At 35.6% G+C, this 7,937-nt stretch overlaps 1 long non-coding RNA gene across 1 annotated transcript; it reads left to right on the top strand.

The window, feature by feature from the left end:
• Positions 1-288: 288 nt before the first annotated feature.
• LOC122056101 lies at positions 289-7,178 on the top strand. The gene is made up of 2 exons (XR_006133025.1): positions 289-1,168; positions 1,323-7,178. It is a non-coding gene; the product is annotated as an uncharacterized LOC122056101 (long non-coding RNA).
• The last annotated feature ends 759 nt before the right edge of the window (positions 7,179-7,937 follow it).

The raw sequence follows: 7,937 nt of genomic DNA, 5'->3' as shown, positions 1-7,937 counted from the left end.
AAGGAGTTTCACTTCTCTATTCCACCTCCATTCCATTCAAGCTCCGGCCACATTTTAGCCATCTCCGTCACATTATTCTTCGACACAGAGCCACCGCCGAGCCACCATCTGACGCCATCCTCCATCACATTTTCGACGCCGATCATCGAGACTCAATCATCGGAGGAGAGTGAGGTTTACCTTCTTCTCCAGATCGGAGTTTCGAGCAGCTCTGCCATCATCTTCTTCGCCACTGATCTCCTCTGTTCTATCTTAGCATGGAGAAGTACTAGCTTGGTTGTAAGCTCCATTTTGAAATTTGATACTTATTTGATGTATTGATTGCTTGTTTGTGTTCATGTTTTAATTATGGTATGAATTCATTGTTGGTTGAATTGTAATTGACTTGAATTCCCCATGTTTTGGATTTCATGTATCCGGGTCTGTTTTGAGGATGCTTTCAACGTGTCCGATGAAATTCCTCAACCATTTGTGTTACTCTGATTGTTACATTTAAGTTCGTTAAATTCTTGCAATGATTTAGTTAGTTGAGTGCTTATTGTTAATTTAATGCTTGTTCTTCATGTAGATTCAATTAGTTTAGATCAGATTAGGTTCTGTTAAATGATATAGGTTTCTTTTATTTCATGCTTTAGGATCAGTAAATGCTTTATTCTCTTCATGCTGTCTTTCCTATTCTTCCATTGTAGTCTAGGCTAGGTTAGGCTCTTATCACGTGCATTGCTTTTCATTCCTTAGTCTTAGAACACAAACCCCCCATTTAAACTTCAAAAATACCAAGCAATAATATTCAATCCTGAGTTTATCACCCTACTGATACATTCATTGGGAGACGACCCGAGTCATTTCTATGCTACATTAGTGTAGAATAAATTTGGTTACTTAATTCTTTTGATACCTATTTCACGATAAAATTAGGGTTTATCAAAATTGGCATCGTTGCTGGGGAATTGTAGTAGTGTTTGATAGCTTAGGATTGTTTCTTTTTCTTTTCATAAAAAAATTTGAAAAAAATTGTTGTTAAATGCTTTAATGTTCATACATCCATGTGTTTGATTTTATATGTTCCTGTGTCTTCTAATCTTATCTGCTAATGTTTCAGTATAAGAGTGGGAAATTTCTTTGACCATGGATCCATATTATCAGTATTTTGGAAGTGGGATGGAGAGTCAGTACTATCATCCTGAGGCTCAGTATTATCATTCTTAGACTCAGTATTATCAACCTGTGCCTAAATACTATCCACCCATGGATTAGCCAAATAGGCATGGGTCATTTCCAAATTCCTATAATTCTAATTGGCTGGATCAATCACATTTCAGGTATGAGGACACACAAGGTCAATTTACTGAGCCATACCCAGCTTACCAGAGTGATCCAGCTCCCTGGGGAACATTTCAAGATGAAGTTCAAGCCCCTAGTTCAACATTGGACCTCCAGGAGATTATCTAGCTAATGATAGAGCATCAAAAGAAATAATTTACAGATATACAAAATTTACAGATACAAGTAAACCAATTTACATCGTCCATTAGCCAACAACAAGCACCATGTTTCAGTGAGAAGAGGGATTGTAGTGTTTTTGATAGACCTGATCTTGTTTCCATTACTCCACAGGAATCCTCTAGTATTTCTTGTTGTGATGCTTTAGTTGTAAGGATTTCTGACTCTATTGATACTATTGTTGTAGATATTGTTGATGATGCAGGTACTGATGTTGATGAAAAGGAGAATGTAGGGGATTGTATAGTGGAAGCAATACCCCAATAATCACCTCTTTCAGTTGCACAATCACCGGAACCATATGTTGATAATGTAAGTGTAGGGGATTGCACATTGGAAGCAATACCCCAAGAATCATCTGAACTAGAGCTTGAGCTATTACTTGATGATGAGGAGGTCACAGTCACCATTCTAGAACCTCTAGATACGTTTCAACATGACAAGTTTAGTATTTCTTGTGATTCATCAGAAAATTTTATAGAGGTACCATTAATTGACTTTATTGGATGCAATGCATTTCTTGAACCATGTGGTATAGAAACTAATATTTTTTCATGCTTGTGAGAGGTGTTGCCTTTTATTGATTTTGTAAGAGATTATAAGCTTCTAGAGTGGATGCTTAAATTGAACCGTCATCAACCTCCGAGAAGAACTTTCAAAAAGAATAGGGTGAAGGGAGAGGTCATTACTTCAAATGCAATCATTCCACTACTGGCATGGATCTTACTTCTTAACCGACTCCAACCACTGGGAATAATCATTCCAATACTGACATGGATGTTACTTTTAAATCGTTTCCAACCACTGGGAATAAAGGGGAGTTCGTTCTTTACTTTTCTTTTTGCTTTATACTTTTCTTTAGTTTCATACTTTACTTGCATTTTACTTCCATACTTTGCACTTTGTTTGGTCTACATAGCATTTCATTTTGAATAAAATTCTCCATGAAATTGTTCTAGTAATACATTTAAGATGGTAAAAGTTCTTTAAGTTTGACTGTCAATTTTTAGGTCAATAGACATAATTTAATGCTTTACTTGCATGCTATTGGTGAGTGTGATGATGGATTTTATGTTGATTAATTGAGTTTGATTGTAAAAATTACCTAGGGAGGACTACCTAAAGCCTATACTCTATTATTCTTTTTGTGTGATATATACTCATGACAATTGAACTCTAGAACTTGCTTAGCTGCTTTTTTAAGTCACAATACCATATGTATGCATGGAGATGATGAAGGATATTTTCTTTCCTATTCTTTGATTCCTTTTCCCTTTCAAATACAAGTTAAATCCCTCACTCAATACTTTTATCTTTCACCATATTTGCTTGACATTCTTTCATTGAGAGTTTGGATTGATGTCTTGATGAGTTAGAAGACCCAAAATTCTAAGTGTGGGGGAAGGGTTGCATATGTGGGGAGATCTTGAAGTTTTGGGTGGGTTCATGGTGTTTTAGATCTCTGATTTTTTAGCATGTTTTGGATGTTTAGTTCAAGCTTATGCTATTGTGGAAAATGGGAGCAAAGAGCATTCCTTGGATGTATTAAACCATTGCCTTGCTATTGTCATTTGGTGTATTGTGATGTTTAATAGTTATGGCTGAAATTCAAAGGTTCTACTTTTGGTTTTGTTGGGATAGAAGGCTAGAATTGTTGATCCTAACTGATTAGATGCACTCAGATTTTTGATGTTGGTGAAGTCCTTGAGCTAGAAAATTTCAAAATCTGAGGAAGCAACAGTCATGTTCTTGTGTAAATATGAGGGAATACTGTTTTAGTGGTGTAAGATTTAGTAACACATCTAATAGAAAAAATTTGAAAGAAAGCTCAAAAAAGAAAAAATTGGATGGCTGCTGATCTTAAGGATTGCTGCTAGAAAAATTCTTAGCAGTTCATATTTCAAGGGTTGTTGTTAAGGAATGAAGATCCATCAAAGTGAAGTGAAGAAGAATAGAAAAAAATTGAGGAAGTATTATCTGCTATTGCTGAATTCAGAAATAACTGCTAAGTGAAGTGCCAATTCTTATTGAATTTTCTTATCAACAACAAATTGGAATTGAAGCTCCAACTATATTCTGAACTGGAGTCGGAAAAAAAATTCGAAAGTTTTCATTCATTTGATTTTTAATTTTTGAAACTTTGAAGTCAGAAAATTGCAGAATTCAAAATGTAAATGACACATCTGGAATCTTGAATCCGAGGGAGTGTTTGGTTGATGGGTTTGGGAATAAAGGAATGGAATGATAGTAAAAGATAATATTTGAATTGTAAGTTTGGGAATGATAATTTAGAAATGATTTCCAGATTAATGAGAATCAGCAAAACCCATATAACTGGTAGGTTTCATTCCCATTCTCATTCTCATTCCACCTTACTATCAAACACATACTCATAGTCATTCCAATCATTTAACCAAACGCCACTTGAATTTAGAATGCTGGAAATGGAATCAAAGCCCAGCATTGTTCCAACTCTAAATGCTGATTATGAATAGAAATAATTCTAATTCAAACTTCTACCATTGGAATGCTAAATGAGTCCTTTGTCTAAGCTGAATTCTTCATTGACTTAAGTTGGAATTCTCTTGAATCCCAATTCTGAAACTTAAAGTTTCAATTATGAAAATTCTGAATTCTAGTTCTGTAATCTGAAGTTCTAAAATTTTCAGGAGGGAGTCTTGAATGCAAATTGAAAGCCTCTTTGGTGTGCCTATGGTGGGGGAGTTAATGAACTTTAATTAGTGCTGGGCTATTGCACACAGATGAGGAGTTGCAGAAAATAAGAAGGATTGAAAAAAAAATAATAACAACAGTTTAGTGCCAAGTAGATCCCTGTTTCTAACCAGCGAATACCTTAAATTGAGGCTCCTAACAATTCAGTGCTAAATGGTATTATAACCTCTATAAACTCTACATGAGTCAGGCCTAAACTACTTCAGACTTTCAAAATCTGAAACTGAGTTCTGGAAAACTAGAATTTCTGAAATGAGTTTCATTTCTGGAGTTTTGGCATGATTTTGAATATGGTTTTGAATTCATGAATTGTAGAGATCAGTTCCATGATTTCAGCAAGTTTTTCTAGTTAATAGAGAAAGAAAAAAATAACAGTGATATCAGGATTTTGGAGTCAAAAGCAAACTAAATTGTGTCAAACTCTCTTGAATAATTCTGGACAGTGACAAATCCAACTTGAGTCATGTATTGTAGTGTCATTTGGTGTTTTACTCTTATCAAATTTTAGTTAATCAAAACTTTGAAATCCAGGAATCAGAATTAAATTGATATCAGGATTTTTAGAATTTGGAATTGTTTGGATGGGAATGCAGGGAATAGGTGTTTCTTTATCTAAACAACTTGCTGCAAGTTCTGATCATTGAAGAACTGAAGTGAAGCTCTTAGTCACTAATTGACAAGGGAAGGAAGGATGATTACATAATAGTGTAGGGATTATTTGAAGATGAAGGAGGGCAATGGCAACAGCCATAGACAGTGCTGATTTCTGAACAATCTTCATATATAAGTTTCTAAAATTCTGATTCTTTGGCAGCTTCAATGATCCGAGCTTTTGCTGGATTTGAGGTTATGAATCAAATTGCTTGGTTGCTTGAGTTCAGAAAGAATAAAAGAGGGAGTGTCTTGATCTCTATGTGCCAACCCAATGTTATGATGGCTATGTTTTCCTAGGCAGAATTCAGAATTTAGTCCAATCTTGGATGTGAGTTCTGAATTTATTTTAGAGCTTATGAATTGTAGGATTGATCATCTTAAATATTTCCTAGAACCTTTGAACTTGTACATCACAGCAGTCCAGTTGTAAGTTGTGTAGTTTATAAAAAAAAAAGAGAAGAAGAAGAAAATAGTCATACAAAAGAAGGTGTGCCAAGTTGGAGCTATAGCGTGCCGAATTCTTTGAGTAGTTATTTGATCAGAGGAAAGCCAAACTAGATCTCTTGATCTATCATTTACAAATGGTATTCTTATATATATGACATTTGGTTGACTCATCAGATTTATCAATCCAACCTCTCAATTTCCATTCATTGATTCTTCTTTTCTTATCTAGTCTTTTGCTTGTTCTCTTATTTTCTTCACACAGTTATAAAATTATTTCAATTCATGCATGTTATATATTTACAATGATGGAGAATTAGAAAATAAGCAAGCTTATGGTAGTGAAATATTGTGAGTTGCATTGAGTGAACCTCCACTTCCATCCATATTTGAGTGTGAGAGTTAGAGTAGGTACATTTACCTGGTAAGGTTGTATCTTTCTTAATTTTTCAAATGGATGATATCACCATGCCTATTGATTATTGGAGTAATTGTATTCATGATTGTTTTGATCTTTAGATGATCTTAGTTAAATTTCTTTTATTATCTTCTAGGTATTGCTAGGAAATTATTGTGGAGATAGTTTTTAGTTATTTCTTTGTTTTGTTTACTTGTCGGGACGTGCAAGAATAAGTGTGAGGGAATTTGATAACCATCATTTGATTATGATATTTTGATTCATATAAACATACTTTTTAATCTTCTCATCTCATGTGTTAATTTCATGTTTACATCATGTTTTATGAGTTAGAGTCATTTTTAGACTTAGTTGCAAACTATTTCATAATTACAATGTTTGATGTTAATATTTGAATATGATCTTTGTAGGCATCAAAGGGCAAGGAATCAAGTCAGATCGATCCAAATTGGGCTCAATTCTGAGATTAATTGGGGAGATCAATCTTCGAAGAAATCTAGGTCGTCCATTCGAGATTCGGAGAGATCTATGTCATCCATTAAACATATGCTCCATCCAAGTCAAAGAGAGGGTAGATAAGGACCATAGATCAAGATCTGAATCCTTTGAACTAGATCTGAATCCTTTGAACTAGATCTGAACTAATCCGACCGTTGATCAAGATATGGAAGAATCTTAGCCGTCCATCCGAATCTGATCAGATTTAAATTCTGTGAGAAACTACAGTGCCCGTGTTCATCAATTTGCTGAGTGTAGGCGCGATCGCGTCTTCTTCCCCAGGTGATCCCGCACCTCTATCCACCTTCCACAGCCGGTAACCAATGAGGTCAAGGGCATTTCCCTTCCTCTGATCATCATCCATCTTCAAGCCGGCGATGCCACTTCAATCATCTGATCTATATCTTGATCGCGATCTTTGGAGACGAAGCAGAGGGCGCGACTACATCTTCTGCATCCGCTTCCGTCGGCCACTGGAGCTCCCTCCACCATCAGAGTAGGGTCAAGGAGTTTCACTTCTCTATTCCACCTCCATTCCATTCAAGCTCCGACCACATTTCAGCCATCTCCGTCGCATTCTTCTTCGACACAGAGCCGCCGCCGAGCCACCATCTGACGCCATCCTCCATCACATTTTCGACGCCGATCATCGAGACTCAATCATCGGAGGAGAGTGGGGTTTACCTTCTTCTCCAGATCGGAGTTTCGAGCAGCTCTGCCATCATCTTCTTCGCCACTGATCTCCTTTGTTCTATTTTAGCATGGAGAAGTACTAGCTTGGCTGTAAGCTCCATTTTGAAATTTGATACTTCTTTGATGTATTGATTGCTTGCTTGTGTTCATGTTTTAATTCCGGTATGAATTCATTGTTGGTTGAATTGTAATTGACTTGAATTCCCCATATTTTGGATTTCATGTATCTGGGTCTATTTTGAGGATGCTTTCAACGTGTCTGATGAAATTCCTCAACCATTCATGTTACTATGATTGTTACATTGAAGTTCATTAAATTCTTGCAACGCTTTAGTTAGTTGAGTGCTTATTCTTAATTTGATGCTTGTTCTTCATGTAGATGCAATTAGTTTAGATTAGATTAGGTTCTGTTAAATGATATAGGTTTCTTTTGTTTCATGCTTTAGGATCATTAAATGCTTTATTCTCTTCATGTTGTCTTTCCTGTTCTTCTATTGTAGTCTAGGCTAGGTTAGGTTCTTATCATGTGCATTGCTTTTCATCCCTTAGTCTTAGAACACAAACCCCCCATTTAAACTTCAAAATACCAAGCAATAATATTCAATCCTGAGTTTATCACCCTACTAATACATTCGTTGGGAGACGGCCCGAGTCATCGCGATGCTACATTAGTGTAGAATAAATTTGATTACTTAATTCTTTTGATACTTATTTCATGACAAAATTAGGGTTTATCAAGCACCATGAAAAATAGTTGAGGATTGAGAATTTACAGAGGTAAGTTTCAGATTTAATCCAACATCTGGCAATGTGAAATCTTGAAGTTTGTGAGGTACATGGTCGAGAGGATCGACATGGAGACCTCAGAATTTGATTTGATATACTCAAATTTTTTGGTACGTTACAGACAGATAATTTTGTTGATTGGATCAAAAAAGTGGAGTGAATCTTCAACTATAAGTAAGTTTTGGATTAGGCGAAGGTGAAGCTGATT

Source organism: Zingiber officinale, chromosome 3B, assembly GCF_018446385.1.
Source record: "Zingiber officinale cultivar Zhangliang chromosome 3B, Zo_v1.1, whole genome shotgun sequence".
Lineage (NCBI taxonomy): Eukaryota > Viridiplantae > Streptophyta > Magnoliopsida > Zingiberales > Zingiberaceae > Zingiber > Zingiber officinale.
Note: the sequence above shows the minus strand (reverse complement) of the source record. Positions and strands in the feature narration are given on the sequence as shown.